This window comes from Dipodomys merriami, unplaced genomic scaffold, assembly GCF_024711535.1.
Source record: "Dipodomys merriami isolate MVZ:Mamm:240054 unplaced genomic scaffold, mDipMer1.0.p SCAF_56, whole genome shotgun sequence".
NCBI classification, from domain to species: domain Eukaryota; kingdom Metazoa; phylum Chordata; class Mammalia; order Rodentia; family Heteromyidae; genus Dipodomys; species Dipodomys merriami.
Genome location: NW_027206135.1, coordinates 5,407,974 through 5,434,077, shown reverse-complemented (window position 1 = coordinate 5,434,077; position 26,104 = coordinate 5,407,974). Strand labels below are relative to the sequence as shown.

Genomic DNA, 26,104 nt, shown 5'->3' with positions numbered 1-26,104 from the left:
CCAGTATTGGCACTAAAAAACAACAACAACAACAACAACAACAACAACAACAACAAAAAACAAGCAGAAACTGAATGTTTTATAGAGTATCATTTATTGTACTTTTTAAAATTTATTTTTGTGTGGGTGTAAGGTTTCAGTAATAAAATGTGAAATGGCTTAAAAATAGGACTTTCTGAAAAGTTGTATGGAAAATGCTATTCTGTACCAAACTTCATTTTCATTGCATCTTTGGCCTTTGGAGCTAAGTTCCCAGAGGGAAGCAGCATACCCTGGGTGTCTAGAATTAATATATGTTTCATTTCAGTGAATCAGCTACGCACTAGGCTGAGGGCTCATGCAAGGAAGACTACCCAAGTTAACTCTCTTGGGAGGTCGTTTGTAAGAAGGCTTCTTACTGAGGCTTATAATTCTCTTTCAATCTGGCTTGTCCTCTCCTGTTACTACCACTACCCAGACTATTGTTTCCTACTTTCTACTTATGAGCCTTTTGAAAGGCAGCAGCATGGAGAGGAATGACTTCTTAATATCAGTTGGCCAATTGGGAGAGACAGGATTTGAACCTGAGCTGTGGATGTCCACTGCCCTGCCCCTGGCTTCTGTCTCATTTAGCAAGTTAAAATGTGCATAATGTTTCCCCCTGTGATGAGGGGTGCTTGTATTCTTTGTTGAGCCACTAGTGTGCCATTCAGAGAGTTTGCATTCTGAATTATTTATAGAGCACTGCCTGTCTGGGCACATGTTCACCAGCCAAATAACTCAGAACATGCCTGAGGAAATGAGCACAGTCCCTAGGACTCAAGGCACATTAAACTGTGGACTAGGGAGTTTTTTAAAATATTGATAACACTCATAAAAGTAGTGCCTTGACATTTAGGAAGTGCTTCATGTAAATGCAGAGCCTCGTGTTCCTTCTCCTCATACCTGCTTTCAGCATGGAAGGGTTTGTCATGTCTGTCTGAACCTACAGTCAGGGTCTTATGAGTCCAGACTCCTTGCTCTGCCTCCTTTTTCATGCTGCCTTCTCCTCTTAGCAGAAGTTGAAAATAATAGCATATGATAGTCTTAGATGATGCTATCAGACAATAGTGTAGGCCTCTATTGCTATTGTCATTGTCTAATGAGTAACAATTAGTATTCATGTCAACTTAGGACTTGATGTGCATCAGACATATTTGGAAACTTGAACCTTACTTAATATTTAAAGACAATAACATTTAATTCTTATAAAAATTTTTATGACATACACATTAAAATTGTATTAGCTAGCTAGGTGTGGTGATATATATACATCTATAATCCTAGTACTTGTGAAGCTGAGGCAGGAAGAGTGTGACTTTAAAGACAAACTGTGCTTTATAGTGAGATGTTGTCTTTATAGCTGGTTGTAGAAGTGGTGCTATATTTCAGGTGGTTGAGTGCTAGCCTTGAACAAAAGGAGCTTAAGGGCAGCATCCAGGGCCAGAGTTCAAGGCTCAGGCCAGTAAAAATAAACAAATGAATTAGCTCTATAACCTTGGATAAAATTAAATAATCAAATACTTTCCTCAAGTTTACAGCAGTCAGGATTTGATCCCAGCAGTGTCTGTTGCCAAAGCCTCAACTACAGCCATGAAGTTACCCACTGATATTCTTTGATAAACATTTATTTGAACATTGTCAGATCCTGTTTCTGAACTGGGGATACAAGTGAGGGTGAGACAGATACTCCCTTATCCTTAAACAGCGTACAAGCAGTGAAACAGAAAATAAACAAGATATTTTTAGGCAATGATGAGTAGTTTGAGGGAACTAAAACTGGGTAATGTGACATAGAGTGTCTGGAGTGTGTGGCTGGGGTGCTGCCATGAGCTGATTGGGGGCTCTTTGAGGTTAGAAAGGATTGAGACTTCTAGACAGTGGGACAAGTAGGCATTAAAGGTCCCATAGTTAGAACTGGTATGTTGTGTTTGGGGAACAGAAAGAGAACACTGAAGAGAATATGGAAGCCACTGGAAAGGCAGGAGTTGCCCTTCTAGCAGTGTGGATAAATTTACATTGAGCTTCCTACATCTTGTGTTCTAGATATCCCCCCTTCTACCCTCCTCCACTGTGACAAGATAAGGATCATTAGCTTTGTTCCCATAGAGGAGCTCATTGACCTGTGACTGGACTTATTTTGGAGAAATAAACTACATCCTACTTCTTCAAGACTACTAGCTCTCTAAGCTCAAATCAGTAGGATGGGTGTAAGTAGTAGAGACCAGCTTGATGGTAGGTGTGAAGACATCAAGAGGAAGTAATGTCAGCAGTGTGACTTGGTTGCCAAAATGCTTCCACAGTCAAAGTTGCTCCTGATGGATTAGATATAGAGAGGGTGATGTTTTCAAATAGAAAAAGGATGTTTCTGGCTGAAAAGAAAATAGGTGCCTTGTGCCACCTTTGGGTTCTCTCACAATCAGACAGGTTGCACTGCCTGTGTCAGGAAGGTGGCAGAGATGAGTTGAGCCTGGTTGGAATGGAGGAGGCATTGGACTAGTTGATCTCAATGGGCTTCCATCCTGCAGGCCCCATAGCCTCATTGCTAAGGCAGCAGTCCATGGTCAGTAGACAAAGGTAGTTGTCATGGTTTATGGGTGATGAAAGATCAGATCCAAACTCAAATTACATTTTTCTTACAATCAGCCTGGTGCCCCATCATGTCATGACTCTTCTGGTTGCCCTGCAGCTTAAGGGTCCTGAGTGACTGTGGGTTTTCTATTCTTTTTAGTGGTGCCTTATTTAATGCAGCTTTAGATTTTCCAGCTAACTGGTACCATCTGTCTGTAATCACACTTCTTAGAGCTGCCTTCTTGTCATCAGCCTTTCTGATGGCTGGGAACTAGTTGTAGCTGAAGACTTGCTGTACTTTAAATCTTTTACTTGTTATGGCCAACATATCAATGTGTAGTGTCTGTGGAAGCTAGCAAAAGCCTTGGAAGAGAAGGCTGGAGTGGTCATCTTGTTAGAAGAATCATGGCTTCTATTGAGAGGTGCATGAGATTCATCTACAGGTTCTGATTCTTTGGTTACCAAGGATTTGACTTCATAGTATGGGCTATATCTTTCAATCCCATTGTGCTCCATTGGGTTTAGTTCCAAACAAATTGGAGGGTTAGACTAGGGCCCAATCCAATCTCATATCACTCAGGAGTATTCTTTGCCTGTGCATTTTACTATCAGGAACAAAATTAGACTTTTGGACAGGCTCTAATTTTTCAGAGTTTGCCATTTAAGAAATTCCAACATGGCTGCACACTTAAAAGATGGATACCCTAAGTATTATTGAACAGTCTTGTTAGTAGTTACTTGTCAGTTATGATTTCTGAAAAACAAGCGTGTGTGTATTTTCTCTCACTTACCACTTAGGTTGTCACTTTCCCCAAGAATTTTCTCAAATATATGCATGTATATATCATAGATTGAATGTCTTTGCACTAAAAGCACATCAAATATGTAATAATAGCAGCCCTCTTTTATTTATATCTTTTGTAAAAACTCCATAGGATTAGGTGCTATATTGTCTAGTAAAAGGATATAGGAATTCAGGGAAATCCTTCATGGAAGTCCCAAAGGTTCTGTGGCTCCTCATTGTGCCAGCCTCAGTGCCTGTGCTTTGTCTGGTGCCCAGGCCACATCTCTATATTGCCAGTGGCTGTAGTAGAAAAGGGTGGTAGGGATAGGATTCACTGAAGGAGGCAAGTTGTAGGGATCAGAGATGAGAATTCCTGTTTGTAGAGGACATATTTACATCTCTTCTCCTGATGGATTTGGGGAGGGGGCACTTGAGGCTAACAGCAAGCCTATAGTGAGTAATCTTGATTCTCATAGTGAGCATACTTCTGTAGGAGGAGGACTGGCAGTAGTCCATGCAAGACTCAGTTGGCAGGACATCCACACATCAATCCTGAGGAAGTGTGTCTGGTTGCTCAGTGGAGTCCTGCCAGCTCCATAGTTATGTGGAATGGCATGGGGCTCAGGCTGCTAGGAAGGATGTCTCTTTGCACCTCTACCTTTCACCTCTTAACAGGCAGGACAGCTATAGTACAGTATATTCCTCTAGTTCCTTTTGAACACCTTTCCTAGGTGAGGGAAATTTTATCTTAAAAAATGATTCCCAAGGTAATGTCATGACAAAGTTTAAAAGCTTGCAAAATGCCGGGCGCTGGTGGCTCATGCCTGTAATCCTAGCTACTCAGGAGGCTGAGATCTGAGGATTGCGGTTCAAAGCCAGCCCGGGCAGGAGAGACCATGAGACTCCTATCTCCAATAAACCACCAGAAAACCGGAAGTAGCGCTGTAGCTCAAGTGGTAGAGCGCTTGCCTTGAGCTGAAGAGCTGAGGGACAGTGCTCAGGCCCAGAGTTCAAGCCCCATGACCGACCAAAAAAAAAAAGAGAAAAAAAAAAAGCTTGCAAAATATATAAAGGAATATATAACAATCAGAGACTGTTTAAAGTGATGAGGTGGTACATCTGGTTTCCTTTAGCCATCTGTAATCCTAGTTTAAGGTGGCAATGTGTTCATACATAGACAAACAATTACTTAGAATGGACAGGCTGGTGTTTCAGGAGTCTATGCTGTTTTCTAGCAGGACAAGGTCATTCTACCTAACTGGTATATTAGTGAGGGTCAACTCAAGACATGGGCCACTGGGAGACTTGCATGAAGAGACATAGTGCCAGAAATGGGCTCTGGGATTGTGGGAGCTGTTAGATGAGTCTCAAATCTACAGGGTTTTATATAGGAACATTCATGCACAGCCTCAGACTGCTGTCCCTAGATGAGGGCCTTACTTCAGGGAAGCCTCTGAGGCCTTCCATTTCACTGCACCAGGCTCATCCAGACCATCTTGGATAATCTCTTCCTTAATGTCAGTTAATCTCATCTACACAATACCGTTACAGCAATATTTTGGTTAGTGTTTAATTGAACAACTTGAAACAAAGTTGACAAAGAATATCATATCTTATTTGAGAGTTAATCTGGTGAATTGGGTACATCATCTGCCTTGGTTACCCAAATCTTTCTTCAGCAGCTCTCCCTGTAGAGACGATCTCACTGATCTCCCACACAGAGTATCACGTTCAGTCGTAGTTTTGCCCAGTTCATCCTTATGTTGTCTTTTGTGAGTGCATGACCTCTCTCTATGGCAGAGTTTGAAGTACTTTCTGTGGGCCTATGCCTTTGCCAGTCTGTGTTTGTGCTACTGTGCCTGGAAAGACTTCTCAGCAAACAGTGACTGATACAACAACTCCATTTCTTAGCTCCCAAATTCTTGACATAGATTAGAAAAGGAGAAGCAATTTGTTCTGTTTCATCTGTTGGTTTTGTTTGACTTGACAGGTATTATCAACTGGTACCTATGAGCTTCATTGTTCTAGATACTGAGGATATAACAAGGAACAGTGAGACACGGATCCTGGTCTTGTGGAACTTTACAAACTAGCATGGGTATTGGAGGGGTGGGTAGTGGAGAGGATGGAGACTAGTGATAATTATACAACAAGATGAACAAGCTAAGTTCAGATAGTGTTATGTGTACTGGAGGAAATAAGGTATGTACTGTGACTCTAAATTTCTTAGCTAATTTCGGAGTTCAAATAATGATTTCCTGATTGTATGAGAATGGGCACATTTACCTCTTTGAGGCTCAGGCAAGAATCTGAGATATCTGGATTTTGGACCACCTGTACTGGGAGCCATTGTGTATGTGTTTAAAGGAGTCCAAAGAAGATGAATAGAACAGAAATAGCATTCGGGAAGGTTAGAGCTTTACATCTCACAGTGTGGCTTGCAGACCAGCAGCAAATATTACTAGAGGGCTTTCTAAAAAAAAATGTAAATTCCTGGGCTGGGATGTAGCTCAGTGGCAAAGCACTTGCCTAGCAAGTGCAACGTCCTGGGTTCGATCCCCAGTACCAAAAAAAGAAAAGACAAAAAAAATACAGTTAAAAAAAAACCCAAACCAAAAAACAATGTAAATTCCTGGGGCTGGGAAGGTGGCTCAGTGTTAGAGTGCCTGCCTTGCATGCATGAGGCCCTGAGTTTGATTCCTCAGCACCACATAAGCAAAAAAAGCCAGAAGTGGTGCTATGGCTCAAGTGGTAGAGCATTAGCCTTGAGCTGAAGAGCTGAGGGACAGTGCCCAGGCCCAAGAGTTCAGGCCCCATGACTGAAAAAAAAAAGTAGATTTCTGGGCTCCATCCCAGACCACAGAATCAAGGTCTTCAAGTATATGTATATGTATATGTATATGTATATGTATATGTATATGTATATGTATATGTATATGTATATGTATATACACATACACACTGAAGCCTGAGGGAACACTGCATTGCGAGGGAGAATGTAGTTTGGAGGCTAGTAGAGTAACTCAGGTACAAAGTATTGGTCTCAGGTAGGAAATGAGGGAATGGGAAAAGATAGTTTTTTTTTCCTGAACAATTGACTTATAAGAAGAACAAACTTATTATCAAGATTATAAATTTACCAGATTTTAATGGCAATGCAGTTTTTAAATTGTGAAGCTTTATACTGGTGTGTGTACAGGACATTTCTCCCTGAGTCCTAAGTCCTCTTTGGATGTCACATAGGCAGGGTGAAAGGTTATTTGGATATTCCAATGCATTTGAATTGGCCTTAATAAAAGGGCTTTTCAAGCTGCTGTTGCTGACTCTGCCATCCTCCCTCACCTCAGGAATGTTTCCTTTAAGATGTGGGTTTATGAACTAGACAACTTATAGATGGGGACAGGAGGGAAAACTGGAAGAGAGCAAGGGAAGGGGTGACACTGTTCAAAAAGAAATGTACTTATTATTTATATATTTGTAACCCTTCTGTACAACAACAATAAAATACATACATATATGTTATATCTATATCTATATTAAAAAAAAGATCTGGTTTGGCCTTCTAGAGGCTGAATTTATGAAGCATGGGTTTTGCTGTCATACCTATATCACTTGCAGAAGGTGGGAGAGGGCTCACTTTTGTGTGTAAACCACAGTATCTCTATCTTCCTTTGTGATTGTGACTCTTTGGGTTAGAAGTCATCTTTGGGATGACTGTTTCTTCATGTCCTGTAGGCAATCCCTTAATCTCCTCCACCAACTGTCCTCCATTGCTGGCAGATCCCAAGGAGTTTGTGTGGAAAGCTAATTCTGTGCACAGGGTAGGGATTCTTGTATACTCTACCCACCACAGGATGACCCTTTCTTCCATCCGTGTCTTGTTTTGTCTTTCTTGGGACATATTACACTCAGGGTATTTACTTCACTCCCAAGTACAGCTCAGAAAGATCTTCTGAGCTGGTAGTTTAATATGATAGATACTTAGTATATCACCTTGGAATCCATCCACAGGGACAACTGTGGATGCTGTGAAGTATTTTTTTAAAAATATTTTTGTGTTCCAGAGATGTGCATACAGGAAAAAGACAATAGGGCGTGCAGAGGATGGGTATAGTTTATGACTAAGATACAGATTGAGGGGTGAGAATGTGTGTGTTACAAATGCTGTTGTAGGATATGTAAAGAGCTTTATTTGCCTGACTCACCCCCCAATAGTCTTCTTAATAAGTCCATTTTTCTCAGAGGTCTTTTTTTCAATTTTCCTTGATGTTCCACCAAAGACCTGTGGTCTCTTTTAGAACTTAAAGCATATATTTAACCAGCTTTGGAATTGGAGGTGGCCTTTGTTGCATCATCTGAATCTCTTAAATTACTTCAGACTTTATGACTATCTCTATCTCTACTCTATCTATCTATCTCTATCTATCTATCTATCTATCTATCTATCTATCTATCTATCTATCTATCTATCTATCTATCTATCTATTTATCTATCTAGTCTGTCTCACAGCACCAAGGAATGAGACTGTATTTAAAAGTGCCCCCGTGGACAGAATTAATTCATTTTCTCGGGAATAATCTAATAATAAGAAAATGTTGGCTTCAGTTTCCTGGGGACAGGAGCTTATTTCACGCATTTTGTTCTGTTTGCCTTGTCCATCTCTCCAGACAGTGCAGTTTCCCGAAGATTCTCCTTTATCAGATTAATATCAGGCAGAAGCAATTAGACTTGTGTGTGGATTTACTTGTGCTATTTAATGGATTACAGCCAGTATCTGACACTTTAGTGTTGACTTCTTGGGTAACTCTTTGTTTCCTTTTAAAAAAAAAACTGATGAATACTTGCTAGATAATTTGCCATTGTTTTCTCTTTCTCTTGACAGGGCACATGAACTCAAGTAGCATAGCTGTTATTGCCTTTGTTTGAGAGGAAAGGTTATGGACATAGAGTGGTCAAAGGACTAATAGTGGGACTGGCAGAGAGACCCCAAGGGCTTCCAGGGATCTTCATGTCCCATAGCTAGCACTATGGGCTGTGTTCTGTTTGCCTTTCAGACATGGCATTGAATCTGTTGATAAATGAGTATATTATTATGCTCCTTGAAATCAAAAGAGGGCCTGTGCCCTGAGTATGCCCTGCCAAGGCAGCATCAAGGGCCCAAATAGAAGCAGTTGCTGAGGCTGTAGCCTTCCAGCTCTTCCGGAAAGGCTTTGTGCAGGAAAAGCTGCATGTGCACACACATGTGTGGTCATGGGTGTCAGGACATGGGACTCCCACTGCCTCCTGGCAGCCTTAAGACACCCTTCTTGACCTCTGGCTGTCTGACAGTGGACAAGTGCATATATCTGTCCTTTGTCTCCACTTTCTTACTCCATGTCAGTGAGCAGTTGTACTCCTCAGTACCAGGAAGAGTGCATTGTCTCTTTTTACAATGTTGTTATGAGAAGATATTGATGAAAAATTGTGAGATGTTTCAACAGTACCAATTTCTTAGCAAGGAAAGGCCTTTCTGATATTATAGTCGGCCCTTTCTTTTAAAAACAATTATACACTGTTCATCATTGTGATTAACCAATATTTGTGGAACCCTTACACATCCCACTATTTTGTAGAATAGTTATATTATTCAATTTGTATTTTAAAATTTGCTTTTTTGCTGAACACATCACATGTGGCTGGGCTGTGAAAGAAATTAGATCAGAGTTGGAGGTAAGTCATGTATTTACTTCTGGAGATGATGGACCCTGTGAACATCTAATGAAAGTTTTAACCTCTCTTCACAGAAAAATTCTAAATAGAAAGTGTAGCAGATTTCATGGTCCCAGGGGCCCTATGATAAAGCTTAAAGGGATTTCCAGGATACCAGGATCTGAGCCACTTGTCTCGATAATACGACAATTTATATCATCTGCTTTGTGAAAGATGGGACTCTGTAGGATCTTTTCCTTTTTAAGAATGATCAGAAAGGTGAAACCACTTTACTGTTACAACTACAGAGGGGCTGCTCTGAGACCACAGGAAGTATTCTAGTAGTCCATGATGTAGTGCAGAGAGAGGTCTGTGCAAACATTCCAGAGAAGTCTTCTGTAGTTAGCAAACATGGTTTGGGAGCTCTGTGACAGCAAATCCAAAACCTGATTATCGGGGAAGGATTTACTACAGGCATAAATGATGCAGACATTGAGGCTGGTATCTGTTTCCCTGAGGACTATATAAGGGTGTCTCTGCTTTCAGCTTCTGTTTCAGTCCAGCTGAAATCTCTATTGGGTTTACTGCACATTCTTCAAAAGCCAGAAACAAAGCAAAACAAAAATCCACCCCAAAACAAAAGAAAAAGCAAATGGTGAACTTATTATAAGCCAAGGACTTGTACAGTTGCTGTTCATTTTGTGTTTAAGAATTGCCAATTTGGAGAGGGCTCAGTCAGAAGAAGTAGAAACTCATATGGTCTTTTTTTCTTTATTAAAAATTGTATAACAGTCTCCCTAATGTTTTATGTGGCCATAGTTTTCTGTTGAATCCCAGAGCACTTTAACTGCCAGGGCTGAAGAGTTAGTCCCTAGCTTGTCTTTGTGAGATTTCGAAGAGTAGTCATTCTTTTCAGATAAGGGAAGCTACAGAGGCACTTGGAAATGCCTAGAATTGTCCTCTGAAGACTTGAAGAGGAAACATATTAGAGATCCTTGACTCATTGTGAAGGAAATGGATAGTGAGGAGGAGGCAGCCAGGAGGGTAACAGTCAGTACACAGTCTAAGTGACAAATGTGAATCAGTCCTGTGAGTAGTGGTATGTCTCAGTGCTGCTGCTGAGAGTGTAAATTGGACTGACCATTTAAGAAAGCAATTTGAGTTTATGTTTATGCATGCACCTATGTATAGGATGTATTTACCCAGATGTATGTGTATATGAGTCCAGAAATGCCAACCTTTTATACCCTATCACCTAATTCTTCTGTGAGTCTATCTTAAAGAAATAGCCTAAATATCATAAAGTGTATATTTATTATTAATATTTATTACAATTTTATAGAAGACCCTTAGTATCCATGGGTCTGTGGTTCCAGGGAGTGTATTGTAGATGTTCAGGATGCATAGCATTCAATGTTGTACCACAGGTGTTTCGTTCATTTATTTCCCCCCTTATTGCTGTCAACTTCTGCTAAAGATATACCACCTTTCAACAAATGTAAATTTTTTGTTTTACCACTTAAATTCAACACATTATATGTCCTTTTTGGCTTGGGAGGATTACCATACCTTGCTTAGGGGCATCATCTGCTTTCTGGAAAAAACTAAGGGCAAGGAAGCACTTTGCAGATCATACAATAATTTAAACAACTGACAAAACTGCTATACTTACTGAGAGCTGCTTCCCATCAGCTCATTCATGTGCCATAATGTATATCTGAGGTTTTAAACTTTTTTTTTAAATTTTAGGTAGGTGTTTAAGACTCATTCCTGTAATCTTGGATACTCAGGAGGTTGAGATCCGAGGATTATGATTATGGTTCAAAACCAGCCCTGGCAGGAAAATTTATGATATTCTTATCCCCAGTTAATCACCAGAAAGCAAGAAGTAGAGCTGTTACTCAAATGGAAGAGTGTGAGCCTTGAGTGAAAAGGCAGAGACAATTCCTAGGCCCTGAGTTCAAGCCCCAGTACTGATATACATAGTTTAAAATTTCCTTTTGTTTTAAAATATATCATTTTTTGACTTTCACTTGGTTAAATACCATACATAATAAGTCTGTGAACAAAGAAGGATTACTGTATTTGTAATAAGGTGCATGTATACAATTGGCATGTATACAATTTGTCAAGCTTGTTGACAAATAGGGATCAAGAAAAGATGGGGATCTGGAGATAGAATCCAGGAAATAGAGAGAGAATCCTTTCAGATTTTCATATATCTTTGAACATGTCCTTCTCCATATTCTCTGTGTGGAAAATCATTCTCTTTGCTCCTTTATCTTCTCCATTTCCCACCTCATTCCTTAGCAATGGGCTGCTACTTAGACAAAGGGTATGTGTCTGCTCCATCATCTGAGCTCCTGGCTTTTGGATATGTGTTCTGAAAAGAACCCCTGCACTAAAATGTCCTTTTTACGTACATCTCAGTAGGAGCAAAATCCCCTGTGGTGGGTGGCAGGTATAGGCTATTCTGCTAAAAATTCATCACAGTAGAACTTTTTCCACTTGCTCTCCCTTTGAGAGGAGTACATTAATCAGTTCACCAAGTTTGAGAGAGAATGTAGTCCACCTCTTTGTTTTGCAGATGAGGAAATTGAGGCCATGATTTGCCCCAAATCTCATAGCTTTTGCTGACAAGTATGGCATCTCCATTTTCAGGAAGCATAGTGAAGGATGCTGGATGTAAGGGAAAATTTCTATGTGTCCTTTTAATACTCAAATGATTTTTATTTAAAGGCTTTAACTTACATTTCTCATGTATTTTATATTGGTCCCAATATTTATAGTGTGAAGTATACATCTAATTTTATGTTCTTCTACTGGCATTCCAGTTTCCCCAACATTATTCATTATATTAATTTTCCTTCCAGTAATTGAAAATACTAGCTTTATAATGAAACATTGCATTTCTATATACATTTGGGCTTTTTATACTTTCTGTTATGTTACAGAAATTTAAAGCAAATTTTACAGCAGTGAATATGAATATGAGGACATGTTCATTCAAATTGTTACTCAGTTCACTCAACAATTTCTGTTCTTTTTTTTTTTTTCTGGGACCAGTCGTGGGGCCTAGGCGCTGTCCCTCAGCTCTTCAGCTCAATGCTAGCACTCTACCACTTGAGCCACAGCGCCACTTCTGGCTTTTTTTTTTTTTTTTTTTTGCTTATGTGGTGCTGAGGAATTGAACCCAGGAGCTTCATGCATGCAAAGCAAGCGCTCTACCACTGAGCCACCTTCCCAGCCCACAATTTCTGTTCTCTTGTGGTTTAAAACTTGTAATATTCCCTTAAATGAATTAGAATCCAAAAAAACTATAGAATGAATCAACAAAACAAAGAGTTGGTTCTTTGAAAAACTTAACAAAATTGACAGACCCTTAGCAAATCTTATCAGAAAAAGAAGAGAACACACCCAAATTAATAAACTCAGAGATGAGAATGGAAACATCACCACGGAAACAACCAAGATTCAGAACATTATAAGGGAATACTTCTCAAAACTTTATGCTAATAAGTTCGACAACTTGACAGAAATGGACCTCTTCCTAGCAAATATTGACATGCCAAAACTAAACCAAGATGAGTTAAACCAGCTTAACAGGCCCATATCAAGCATTGAAATAGGAACAGCAATAAGAGACCTCCCAGCTAAGAAAAGTCCAGGACCAGATGGTTTTACAGCGGAATTTTACAAGGCCTTCAAAGCAGAACTCACACCAATTCTCCTCCAACTCTTCAATGAAATTGAAAAAGAAAGCTCACTACCGAACACATTCTATGAAGCCATCATAACCCTCATCCCAAAACCAGGCAGGGACTCATCAAAGAAAGAGAACTATAGACCCATTTCTTTGATGAACATCGATGCAAAACTTCTCAACAAAATTTTGGCCAATCGACTTCAACAATTCATCCAAAAAATCATACACCACGATCAAACAGGATTCATTTCAGGGATGCAAAGCTGGTTCAATATACGCAAATCAATTAATATTATTCATCACATCAACAGGAGCAAGAACAAGAACCACATGGTTATCTCAATAGATGCAGAAAAAGCATTCGACAAGATCCAACACCCCTTCATGATGAAGGTTTTGGAAAAATTAGGAATCCATGGAACATTCCTCAATACAATAAAGGCTGTATATGACAAACCTACAGCCAGCATTATACTCAATGGTGAAAAACTAAAGCCATTTCCTCTTAACTCAGGAACAAGACAAGGATGCCCACTCTCTCCACTTCTCTTCAATCTAGTATTAGAATGCCTAGCTACAGCAATAAGACAAGATGCAGACATAAAGGGGATCCAAATAGGGAAAGAAGAAATAAAACTCTCCCTCTTTGCAGATGACATGATCTTGTATTTAAAGAATCCCATAGACTCCACTCCCAAATTACTCAAGCTGATTCAAAACTTTGGCAAAGTAGCAGGTTATAAAATTAACCCCCCTAAATCAATGGCTTTTCTGTATGCCAACAATGAGAAAAGTGTGGCTGAAATTAGGAAAGCAACTCCATGTATAATAGCCCCACAAAAAATAAAATACCTAGGAATTAACTTAACCAAAGAAGTGAAGGACCTCTATGATGAAAACTTTAAAATCTTGAAAAAGGAAATCAACACAGAACTTAAAAAATGGCAAAACCTCCCATGCTCCTGGATTGGCAAGATTAACATTGTGAAAATGGCAATACTTCCCAAGGCTATCTACAAATTCAACGCAATACCAATCAAAATTCCACCCTCATTCTTCAAGGAAATAGAAGAGGCAATCCAAAAATTCATATGGAACAATAAAAGACCCCGAATAGCAAAAACACTTCTCAACGGAAAGAACACTGCTGGAGGAATATCAATACCAAATTTCAAACTCTACTATAAAGCCATAGTAATCAAAACAGCTTGGTATTGGCATAAGAACAGACCTCAGGACCAATGGAATAGAATTGAAAACCCAGAAATGAACCTACAGACCTATAGCCATCTAATCTTCGATAAGGATGCTAAAACAATAGAATGGAAGAAAGACAGCCTCTTCAGTAAATGGTGCTGGCAAAATTGGTTAACTACATGTAGAAAACTAAAGCTAGATCCTTATATATCACCCTGCACCAGAATCAACTCCAAATGGATCAAAGACCTTGAACTCAAAGCAGACACTCTGAAAACATTACAGGATGGAATAGGAGAAACCCTAGGTCTCCTTGGCTCAGGCCGAAATTTTCTGAATAGAGACCCGGAAACACAACAAATCAAAGAAAGGTTGGACAAATGGGATTGCATAAGGTTGCAGAGCTTCTGCAGGGCAAATGACATAGCTAGCAAGATCAATAGAAAGCCCACCGATTGGGAGAAGATCTTTACTAGCCATACAACGGACAAGGGTCTCATATCTAAAATATACTTGGAACTCAAAAAATTAAACCACCCAACAACAAATCCTCAAAGAAACAACTGCCCAATAAATAAGTGGGCGAAAGACTTAAAGAGAAGCTTCTCTGAAGAAGAAAGAAGGATGGCCATTAGACACATGAAGAAATGTTCAACATCCCTAGCCATAAAAGAAATGCAAATCAAAACAACATTGAGATATCACCTCCCTCCAGTTAGAACAGCAAAAATCAAGAACTCTAACAACAACAGATGCTGGAGTGGATGTGGACAGAAAGGAACCTTACTTCATTGTTGGTGGGAATGTAAACTTGTTCAACCACTTTGGAAAGCAGTATGGAGGTTCCTCAAAAGACTTCACATAGATCTCCCCTATGATCCAGCAATCGCACTTTTGGGCATTTACCCAAATGTATACAAACAAGACCACACTAAAGCTACCAGCACAACTATGTTTATTGCAGCATTATTTACCATAGCTAAGATATGGAACCAACCCAGATGCCCCTCAGTAGATGAATGGATCAAGAAAATGTGGTATATATACACAATGGAATTCTATGCCTCCATCAGAAAGAATGACATTTCCCCATTTGTTAGGAAATGGAAAGGCTTGGAAAAAATTATATTAAGTGAAGTAAGCCAGGCCCAAAGAAACATAGGTCCCATGGTTTCCCTTATTTGCAATATCTAGTATAGGTATGAGTCAAGCGGAAAAGATCAGATAATGTGATGTTAGGAAAACGAACCCTTAAATATGTATTTTAATGTTTTCGTTTCTTTCATGCATGTGTTTCTAACGCATTTATAAGATTATTTCTTTGTTGCTTTGTATGTCCCTCCCCCACAGTGTAACCCCCGCTTTCACTTTATTTGATGTCAGTATAACATGTGGAGGAGAGGGGGACAAACAAGTCGTTTAAGGATTCAGGTGGACCTGTTGTAACAAGGAGAATTACAAAATGTCATGTCAAAGCAAGCTTTACAATGTCGGAGTGGGGGGGGGGGGAGGGGGGTATGATTGGGTGGGGGGGAGGGGGGAGGCTGGGAAGGGAGGTGAAGGGTAAACAAACGAGGAGGCTGCAATGCTTGGTAAGAAATGTATGCATTATCCTGCCAATGTAATTGTAACCCCTCTGTACAGTATGTTCTCAAATAAAATAAAATTAAAAAAAAAAAAAAGAATAAATTCAGGCTGCTTTAGCCACTAAAAAAAAAAAAAACAAAAAAAAAACTTGTAATATTCCCGTAATATTTACAAAAAGTTCTTCATGCCAGAGTGAAATACTTTATTTTATGTTAAATATTGACTATACATCATTATTCAATACCCTCTGAAAAAAATTCCTCAAAATTATTTGTATACCAAGCTTGTTTCTTTCTGATGTTCTTTATATGAAAGGGGTCAGATTTTTCTATTTTTCACTATCTTTTGTATTCTTTTTCTCTTTATTCACAATAGAAGCATCTTAATATCTAATTGCAAACTAATTAGCATATGAGAGCCTATGCCTTGTATAAATGGCGAAAAATTTATTCCACAGTTGGCCTTATTTTTTGTTATTTGAAGAACCAATTTAAACTGTGGGTTTTCTGAATCACCAGGGATCAGTTGCTGGCCTATAGGCCAGTCAGGGACTTCCTCTGGGTTGACTAGTTGGATGGCTTTGGGGTTACTCAAAAATGGTCTGATGAATGTATTGATTCTTTCCCCACTTATAGGAGGCTTGCCTGATAAGTGTTGGATTGATTCTGTGACTCTGCACACAGAGTCATAATCATTTTTTAAAAATTAAATTTATTTTTTATTGTGAAAATACCGTACAGAAGGGTTAAAATTACATGGGCAAGGTAATGAGTATATTTCTTTTTTTTTTTTTTTTTGTCGGTCGTGGGGCTTGAACTCTGGGCCTGGGTGCTGTCCCTCAGCTCTTCAGCTCAAGGCTAGCGCTCTACCACTTGAGCTACAGCGCCACTTCCGGTTTTCTGGTGGTTTATTGGAGATAGGAGTCTCACGGTCTCTCCTGCCCGGGCTGGCTTTGAACCGCGATCCTCAGATCTCAGCCTCCTGAGTAGCTAGGATTACAGGCGTGAGCCACCAGCGCCCGGCTATGAGTATATTTCTTATCAAGCATTGTTGCCTCCTCTTTTGTTTCCCCTTCCCATCCCTTCCCATCTCCCCTCCTCCCCCCCATTACCCCCCTCTCCAACCCCTACGGCCCCCCCCCAAAGTTGTAAAGTTTGTTTTTTGACATAGCATCTTGTACATCTCATTGTTGCAATGGGTCCACCTCTATCTCTATTTAAACGACTTTCTTTTTCCCTTCCCCTCCACAAATTATACCATCAAATACAGTGAAAACAGGAGTTATACCCTTACCCCCCTCTCCAAACCCCGCGGCCTCCCCCCCCCACCCAAAGTTGTAAAGTTTGTTTTTTGACATAGCATCTTGTACATCTCATTGTTGCAATGGGTCCACCTCTATCCCTATTTAAACGACTTTCTTTTTCCCTTCCCCTCCACAAATTATACCATCAAATACAGTGAAAACAGGAGTTATACCATGGGGGAGGGACATACAAAGCAACAAAGAAATCATCTTATAAATATGTTAGAGACAATTGCAAGAAAGAAAAAAAACATTTAAATCTTTATCTTGGGGTTCATTTTGCCTAACATCAACTTATCTGACCGTTTCTACCTGTCTCAGACATATACTAGTTATTGCAAATAAGGGAAACCATGGGACCTATGTTTCTTTGGGCCTGGCTTACTTCACTTAATATAATTTTTTCCAAGCCTTTCCATTTCCTAACAAATGGGGCAATGTCATTCTTTCTGATGGAAGCATAGAATTCCATTGTGTATCTATACCAAATTTTCTTGATCCATTCATCTACTGAGGGGCATCTGGGTTGGTTCCATATCGTAGCTATGGTAAATAATGCTGCAACAAGCATAGTTGTGCTGGTAGCTTTAGTATGGTCTTATTTGTGATCATTTGTGTAAATGCCCAAAAGTGGGAGTCTTTTGAGGAACCTCCATACTACTTTCCAAAGTGGTTGAACAAGTTTACGTTCCCACCAACAATGCAGTAAGGTTCCCTTCTGTCCACATCCCCTCCAGCATCTGTTGTTATTAGAGTTCTTGATTATATCCACTCTAGAACTGGGGTGAGGTAGTATCTCAGTGTTGTTTTGATTTGCATTTCTTTTGATGATGATGATGATGATGATGATGATGATGATGATGATGATGATGATGAAAATACCGTACAGAGGAGTTACAATTACATGGGTAAGATAATGAGTACATTTCTTATCAAGAATTGTTGCCTCCTCCTTTGTTTCCCCTTCCTGTCCCTTCCCATCTCTCCCTCCCTCCCCCCCGCAAAAGTTGTAAAGTTCGTTTTTCGACATAAAGACTTGTACATCTCATTGTTGCAATGGGTCCACCTCTATCCCTATTTAAATGATTTGTTTTTTCCCTTCCCCTTCACAAATTATACCAACATCAAATACAGTGAAAGCAAGGGTTATATTGTGGGGGAGGGACATACAAAGCAACAAAGAATTTATCTTATAAATATGTCAGAAACAATCGCATGAAAGAAAAAAATCATTTGAATACTTAACTTGGGGTTCATTTTGCCTAACATCAACTTATCTGACCATTTCTGCTTGTCTCAGACATATACTAGTTATTGTAAATAAGGGAAACCATGGGGCCTATGTTTCTTTGGGCCTGGCTTACATCACTTAATATAATTTTTCCAAGTCTTTCCATTTCCTAACAAATGGGGCAATGTCATTCTTTCTGATGGAGGAATGGAATTCCATTGTATATCTATACCACATTTTCTTGATCCATTCATCTACTGAGGGGCATCTGGGTTGGTTCCATATCTTAGCTATGGTAAATAATGCTGCAATAAACATAGTTGTGCTGGTAGCTTTAGTATGGTCTTGTTTGTGATCATTTGGGTAAATGCCCAAAAGCGGGATTGCTGGGTCATAGGGGAGCTCTATGTGGAGTCTTTTGAGGAACCTCCATACTGTTTTCCAAAGTGGTTGAACAAGTTTATACTCCCACCAACAATGCAGTAAGGTTCCCTTCTGTCCACATCCCCTCCAGCATCTGTTGTTATTAGAGTTCTTGATTATAGCCACTCTACAACTGGGGTGAGGTGGTATCTTTTTTTTTTTTTTTTTTTTTTTGTCGGTCGTGGGGCTTGAACTCTGGGCCTGGGCGCTGTCCCTCAGCTCTTCAGCTCAAGGCGAGCGCTCTACCACTTGAGCTACAGCGCCACTTCCGGTTTTCTGGTGGTTTATTGGAGATAGGAGTCTCACGGTCTCTCCTGCCCGGGCTGGCTTTGAACCGCGATCCTCAGATCTCAGCCTCCTGAGTAGCTAGGATTACAGGCGTGAGCCACCAGCGCCCGGCTGAGGTGGTATCTTAATGTTATTTTGATTCACATTTCTTTTATGGCTAGGGAGGTTGAGCATTTCTTCATGTGTCTATTGGCCATCCTTCTTTCCTCTTCAGAGAAGTTTCTCTGTAAGTCTTTAGTTCATGTATTTATTGGGCAGTTGTATCTTTGAGGATTTGTTGTTGGGGGATTTAATTTTTTGAGTTCCAGGTATATTTTAGATATGAGACCCTTGATAGTTGTATGGCTAGTGAAGATCTTCTCCCAGTCCGTGGGCTTTGTATTGATCTTGCTAAGTATGTCCTTTGCCATGCAGAAGCTCGGCAATCCCATTTGTCCAACCTTTCTTTGATTTGTTGTGTTTTTGGGTCTCTTTTAAGTAGATTTCGGCCTTTGCCAAGGAGACCTAGGGTTTCTCCTATTCCATCCTGTAATGTTTTCAGAGTGTCTACTTTGATTTTGAGGTCTTTGATCCATTTGGAGTTGATTCTGGTGCAGGGTGATATATAAGGATCTAGGTTTAATTTTCTACGTTTGCCAGCACCATTTACTGAAGAGGCTTTCTTCCATTCTATTTTTTTTTTTTTTTAGCTCCCTTATTGAAGATTAGATGGCTATAGGTCTGTGGGTTCATTTCTGGGTTTTCAATTCTATTCCATTGGTCCTCAGGTCTGTTCTTGTGCCATTGCCAAGCAGAGTCACAATCATTTGTAGGAGTATATTTGTGAGGTAAATGTACCTTATTTAAGTGAATGTTCCCGTTATTCCTGCCTAGAGGCTTTGGGTTCCCAGTAAGCCTTTTCTCTTCTTGTATTGTCTGCTTCTGGGTTCACATCCTCTAAGACCCTATTGAAGCCCTCATCTGCTGTTCTAATGCTCTGTGATCTGTCCTCCCAAATCTCCTCTCTCACGGATGCTTAGTGTTATTGTATAACTCTTTTCTCTAGGTCACTTCCTATAACTAAGGTTGTTCTCCTTGTCATCTAACTGATCCTTAAAAAATTCCTCCATTACTGCCCATTAGCATGCAGTGTATAGTGTATAGTCTCTCTGCTGCTTAGACCAGTCCTGTCACTGCACAAGGTCAAGATATGCAGTCCCACATCTGTGCTGCCATGTTTTTCCTGTCTGCATGCCCTCTTTGATTGCTCAGATCAAACTACGCATCTACTACCTTTTGGAACCTTTAATGCATTGGTAAGCTATGAGTCCCTTGAAGTTGCTGATTCTGTTTTAGAAAACTGTTCTCTTGGTAAGCCTGCTTTGGGGCTTTTAGTACATACTAGGTTCTGGGGGAAAAAAAGTAAATCCTAATATTTCCTATCCATGTGAGCGCTGCTGAATTTTGCTGCAGCCCCTTTTGACATAGGAGGGGTTTAGAGAGTTTGTGATACAGCTAAACACAATATCATGCTTACAGGATCTGTGGTTTGATTTATGCAAAAATTAGCTTTTTCCATCTTAGCTATACCTTGAGAATAGGAACATCTCTAACTTTCGCAGTAACGAATATGGTCAATAAATTGCTTGAGATTAATAGAAATCTTTCAGTAGTAGAGATGATTTATTGACCTTGTATTTCTCTCAGTACAAAAATTAATGCTGTAATATAGGACTAGTGACTGCTTCTACTGATTGGGGTCCTGATCTAGAGGCATGATAACTATTTCTGATAAATGGTTGTGAAAACCACAGGCCTAAAAGAAGGTGGCGGATTAGAAAACAAAAGGCACAGAGAGTTAAGTAACTGGGTCTCCAAGCCTGCAAGTGTCAGCATTTTATTTTTTAAAAAATTTCTTATTTAAGTGGTTGTACAAGGAAGTTCCCATTCTACAAAACTGTATGAATACAAAGTGTCTGATAACATTGTCAGCCATCACTCCTAACCCACCCCTTCTCTTACTTTTCTTTTTTTAATTGATATTAGGTGATTACATAATTTCACATATTTCACAGTATTGTGGAATAGTGATACTTAGTTAAAGTCACAAACACATTTTAACCTTCACAAGGCAAATCGTCATTATCATGGTTTATAAAATTTGTGAATTCTATGAGCAATTATTTCTTCCACATCAGGTGCTATTTACATTTCTTTCCTTTTGCTTAGTGTATGCTGTTCCTTCTTTCCCTCTCATTCCTACCTTCCCACAGCATTTCATTTGAATTCAGGTCTTTCTGGATTTATTTATTTATTTATTTATTTATTTATTTATTTATTTATTTATTTATTTATTTATTTGGGTCCAGTCGTGGGGCCTGAACTCTGGCCTGGGCACTGTCCCTCAGCTCTTCAGCTCAAGGCTAGCGCTCTACCACTTGAGCCACAGCGCCACTTCCGACTTTTTTCTTTTTTCTTATGTGGTGCTGAGGAATTGAACCCAGGGCCTCAGGCATGCAAGGCAAATACTCTACCACTGAGCCACCTTCCCAGCCCTCTTTCTGGATTTATTGACACCAATACTCAGTAACAAATATGGGATTGAATTTTTATTTCTCAGAAATCACTTGCTTGTACTTTTACCTAATAAGCTCTTGTCACTCTTCCTTGAAGAGCTGCTTATCAGTTGAAATAGCACAGATATTGAGTGTTGGGCTGTCCTGCTTCAGTGCTCAGGCAATATCTGTGTGACTATTCTGCATCTTGCTGGAAGCCCACCTAAGAACAGAAGGAACAGACAAGTGTGTTGGATTATTTCTACTGTGGTTTGCATTAGGGTAAGACATTGACTATGGTGGCAAAACATTTCTGGAAGCTTCTTCTTTAAGCCAAGCGTGATAATGTATGCCAGTAATCCCAACACTGGGGAGGTAGGGGCAAGAGGGTCATGAATTTGAGGTCAGCCTTGGCTACATAGCAAATTTCAGGTCAGCATCATCATACCTGACTCTGAGGTCACCTTCTCTAGGCAGCTGAACATTGGTTGTATAGGGTAAAAACGGTGCCCAGGGTGTACCAGAACATTTGTTGAGTGAATTGATTGGTAGTAATCTGAATAACCTAAGATGAAGAAATAATAACTTCTCAGACTTCTCTCTAGATTTAACAGATTAAAATTGTCTGGATTGGGACAAGTAGATTCTGAGAGTCCAGATAAGGTATCAAAAATTTAGTTCCTCTTCATCTTTTTATAGAAGAAAAGAAAATTGAGCTTAGAGATAGATGAAACATTTAGTTGTGAGACAAAGATGCTTTTCTCTCTCTTTTTCTGTTTTCTGCAATTATAGGCATTTCCTGTTGAAATCTGTAGAGTAAGGTTGGATGTATAGTGTGGAAATGTGCTTTTGTTTAAAATTTTTTATATTTTTAATATTGTGAAGGTGATATATAGAGGGATTGTATACAGTTTCATAAATCAAGCAATGAGTACATTTCTTTTTGGACAATGTCACCCCCTTCACTGAGTTTTCAAGACTTGAATGCATTTTCTATTTGAGTGAATATTTGAATGCTTGATTGTGTTCTGTACTCAATGCTAGATAGGAAGATTCAAGACAGCTCTTTAGTCTTGGGGACTCTCAGTGCATACTTGCATAGGAACATACTTGCAAACACCATTAAAAGCATCTGATTCTGCAGAAAGCAACAGGACCCAATAGTGAGTACATGAAACCCAGTGGGTAGTAGGGTTGTTGAGGTAGGTGGGCAAGAAACAGGTCCCTCATTTCCCATGGAAAGATTTCCCAGTTAGATTGGTAAACAGCCTGATCCAAAGTTCAGTGTCCTTGCAGAGACATTTCCTGAGGAGGCTGGAAGGTATTCAAAGGTATGTTGATTTATTTGCTGTTCAAACTCAGCAGAAACAGTCCTTTCTATGGGCCTCTTGGATCATTTTGTGGGCTTCAATGTTATCTGGTGGCATCTTTTATCTGTCTGTCTGTCTGATCTATCTATCTATATCTATCTATTGGATAGGTTAAGATAGAAGAGGAAATGTTTTTAATATTTGTACTTTTTGAAACTTTGGGCAAGTTTTTGCATTTCTCTAAGCCTACAGCCTCTCACTGTGAAAGAGGTGGAACAGTATTTTTTGCTTGGATTGTGGTGGCATTATAGGATTAAATGAATTAATGTTTGAAAAAACTCTGAAACAAACTACTCATGGATGAGCCCTGTAACTAAATGGCAGTAATGGGACATACGCATGTCACAGACATCTGACCCCCAGCCCTGTAGGCTGAGCTATTTTAATTACTGGGAAGAATTGGAGGAAATGTCAGAGTACAGTTCCTAAGGAGGTCAAGTTCATGGGACACTTGACTGCCAAATACTGGGTCTACTATGCCCAATACAATGTTCCTTCTACTCAAAGTGATGGCAACCTCAGTGGTTTTAGAAAGGGGAAGCCTTTTAAAGAAAGTGAAAGTCAGTTCTGCTTTCCCAGGTGATAGAGCTCAAGAGAAGACTAAGAAGGGTTATTTAGGTTTAAGGAGATTAGGGAGGCATGCCAGAATGCAAAGTCATTTTCTATCACCTTGATCACATCAGCTAGGAAATGACTTTGGTAGAGTCAAGAAAAATCATGGCTAAAGCTACCAGCACAACTATGTTTATTGCAGAATTATTTACCAGAGCTAAGATATGGAACCAACCCAGATGCCCCTCAGTAGATGAATGGATCAAGAAAATGTGGTATATATACAATGGAATTCTATGCCTCCATCAGAAAGAATGACATTGCCCCATTTGTTAGGAAATGGAAAGACTTGGAAAAAATTATATTAAGTGAAGTAAGCCAGGCCCAAAGAAACATAGGTCCCATGGTTTCCCTTATTTGCAATAACTAGTATATGTCTGAGACAAGCAGAAACGGTCAGATAAGTTGATGTTAGGTGAAATGAACCCCAAGATAAAGATTCAAATATTTTTTCTTTCTTGCAATTGTTTCTAACATATTTATAAGATGATTTCTTTGTTACTTTGCATTGTCTCCCCGCCCCTACCTCCCGGCACGGTATAACCCCTGTTTTCACTGTATATGATGTTGGTATAATTTGTGGAGGGGAAGGGAAAAAACAAGTCGTTTAAATAGGGATACGGGTGGACCCATTGCAACAATGAGATGTACAAGACATTATGTCGAAAAATGAACTTTACAGCTTTGGTGGGGGGGGGGGTAAGCAGGGAAGGGGAGAGCGGGGAGGGGGGGCTGGAGGGGGAGATAGGAAGGGATGGGAAGGGGAAACAAAGGAGGAGGCAGCAATGCTTGATAAGAAATGTACTCATTACCTTGCCCATGTAATTGTAACCCCTCTGTATGGTATTTTCACAATAAAAAAAAAAAAGAAATTAGTCAGAATAAAAAAGAAAAAGAAAAATCATGGACTCTTCCTTGCATGTTAGGTGTGGTGATACACTGGAGAATTGTCTTTTGATATAATTGATGAGGTGAGATAATAGAAATGGGATGATTATGTTATAATAGCATTTAATAGTTATTTAGCGTAATCTCAGCTCATTAAAGCAATGTAGAGAGTAGAGGTAAACTTGTTCTGAAGCTCTGTCATTGATATGAAATATTCTACTGATGACATAGCCAGGTGATTTCTCTTGGGCTCTGAACAAGTTGTTTACCTGGATTGCATGTTTTGGGTGCCATGATGGGCTAAGATCTGTTCTAGAATCAGACCTCTTGTCCCGTGGAGACTCCCTACTTTCCTTGAATCTGAAACTATTTTCTTGTTTGCTCTGAGCAATAAGAGAAAGATTTTCATTTTGTATTTCTCTGAACCTTCTATGTCATCAAGATCTGGTATGATAGACTGTTACAGTATCATATGTTATCTGAGATCTCTAGGTCCATGTATGTTTGGTCTTCTGAGCTCATTCTGTAGCAGCCATTTATTTAAAATGTTCTCCAGGTATATGCTTATTAGTCCATTAAGTTTACCTTTGTTCTTGATGTTTAAGTTTACTAATTTTGAATTAACTGTAACAGCAAGACAAGCCATTGTTTCATTAGATTCCTTATAATAGCACTATGCTAACTCCCCCATCCCCAATCCTTCCAAGTCTCACTAAACATTTTTTATCATCTTTAGCCTTCCAGTTATCTCTTATATATTTAATCTATTCTTGGCTAGAACTGATTCGGGTAGATTTCATATCCCTCTTGGTTACCATTGTGCCCAAACCAAGAGACCATTTGTAGTTTTCTCTAAATGTCTAAAAATAGGGTCAGACTATCTTGCTGTTTCATTGTTGTAAAAGCATGATATGAACTAGATTTTTATATATGAACTAGATTTTTAGAAAAATCTGTTCTCTGGCAGAAGCATAAATTGTTGATCAAAAATTCTATCTTTTTATGTGACAGATTAATCTGTTCAATTTTAGCTTTTGGGTGACTCATACATTGTTAGCATTGTGCTGTGGCATTGGGGGGGGTCTTTAGTATTTTATTGGACTATTTTGTAAAACACCACAAAGAAATATGTTGGAATTGATATTTATTGCCTTAATCTTATTGTTTGCTTTGAGAAGTTGCTAACTGAATGTTTTTGCCAGCTTTTCCTTAATTACAGTGTGGTTAATTCCTCTCAATTGTAGGAAGCCAAGGTATTTATAGATTGTTGTTAATTATTTTTGGGTTTGTAGAAGTAATTGGCATTCACTAAGTGTCAAAAACATGCTTGGCTCTTAGATCCAGTTCTTGCCTTTGAACTTGATGTGAGATGAGCTCAGTGGGAGAGGGGAGAGAATAAATTTTCACAAAATTGTCTTTTCTCAGAAGTAGAGAAAAGGAATTTCAGTTCAAAAGGACAACTTAGGAATTCAGTTAAAAAGGACGACAGATGAAAGAGTCTTCAAGCTAGTATTTATGCTTAATTATACAAATCTGAGGAGTGACTCATAGAAATCTCAGGTATAATGGCTAACTCATCTGAAACAAAAACTGTAGAGGTGTAAGTGGAGGAGAGCAAGGAGAGTGTGGAAACATCAGACGTAGTTGGTAGGAAGCTCAAGGAATCCCCAAATTCATCTTCCTCCCTGAAGTCCATGTCTGATCAATTTCCTAGACTTAACCTTCTTCACAGATATCCCTCATCTTGTCATTGATTCTGTCATTCTGGTTTAAGTTGTCTTTATCTCTCACAGATCTCTTATCGTTTTTCCTCAAAGCCATCATTCATGAAACAGCTTGATCTCTCTCTCTCTCTCTCTCTCTCTCTCTCTCTCTCTCTCTCTCTCTCTCTCTCTCTCTCTCT

General features: G+C 39.4%; 1 protein-coding gene across 6 annotated transcripts in view; it reads left to right on the top strand.

The window, feature by feature from the left end:
- Window positions 1-26,104, top strand: part of LOC138812193 (carboxyl-terminal PDZ ligand of neuronal nitric oxide synthase protein) — a 342,407-nt gene that overhangs the window by 33,274 nt on the left and 283,029 nt on the right. The gene's annotated exons all lie outside the window — the stretch shown is intronic.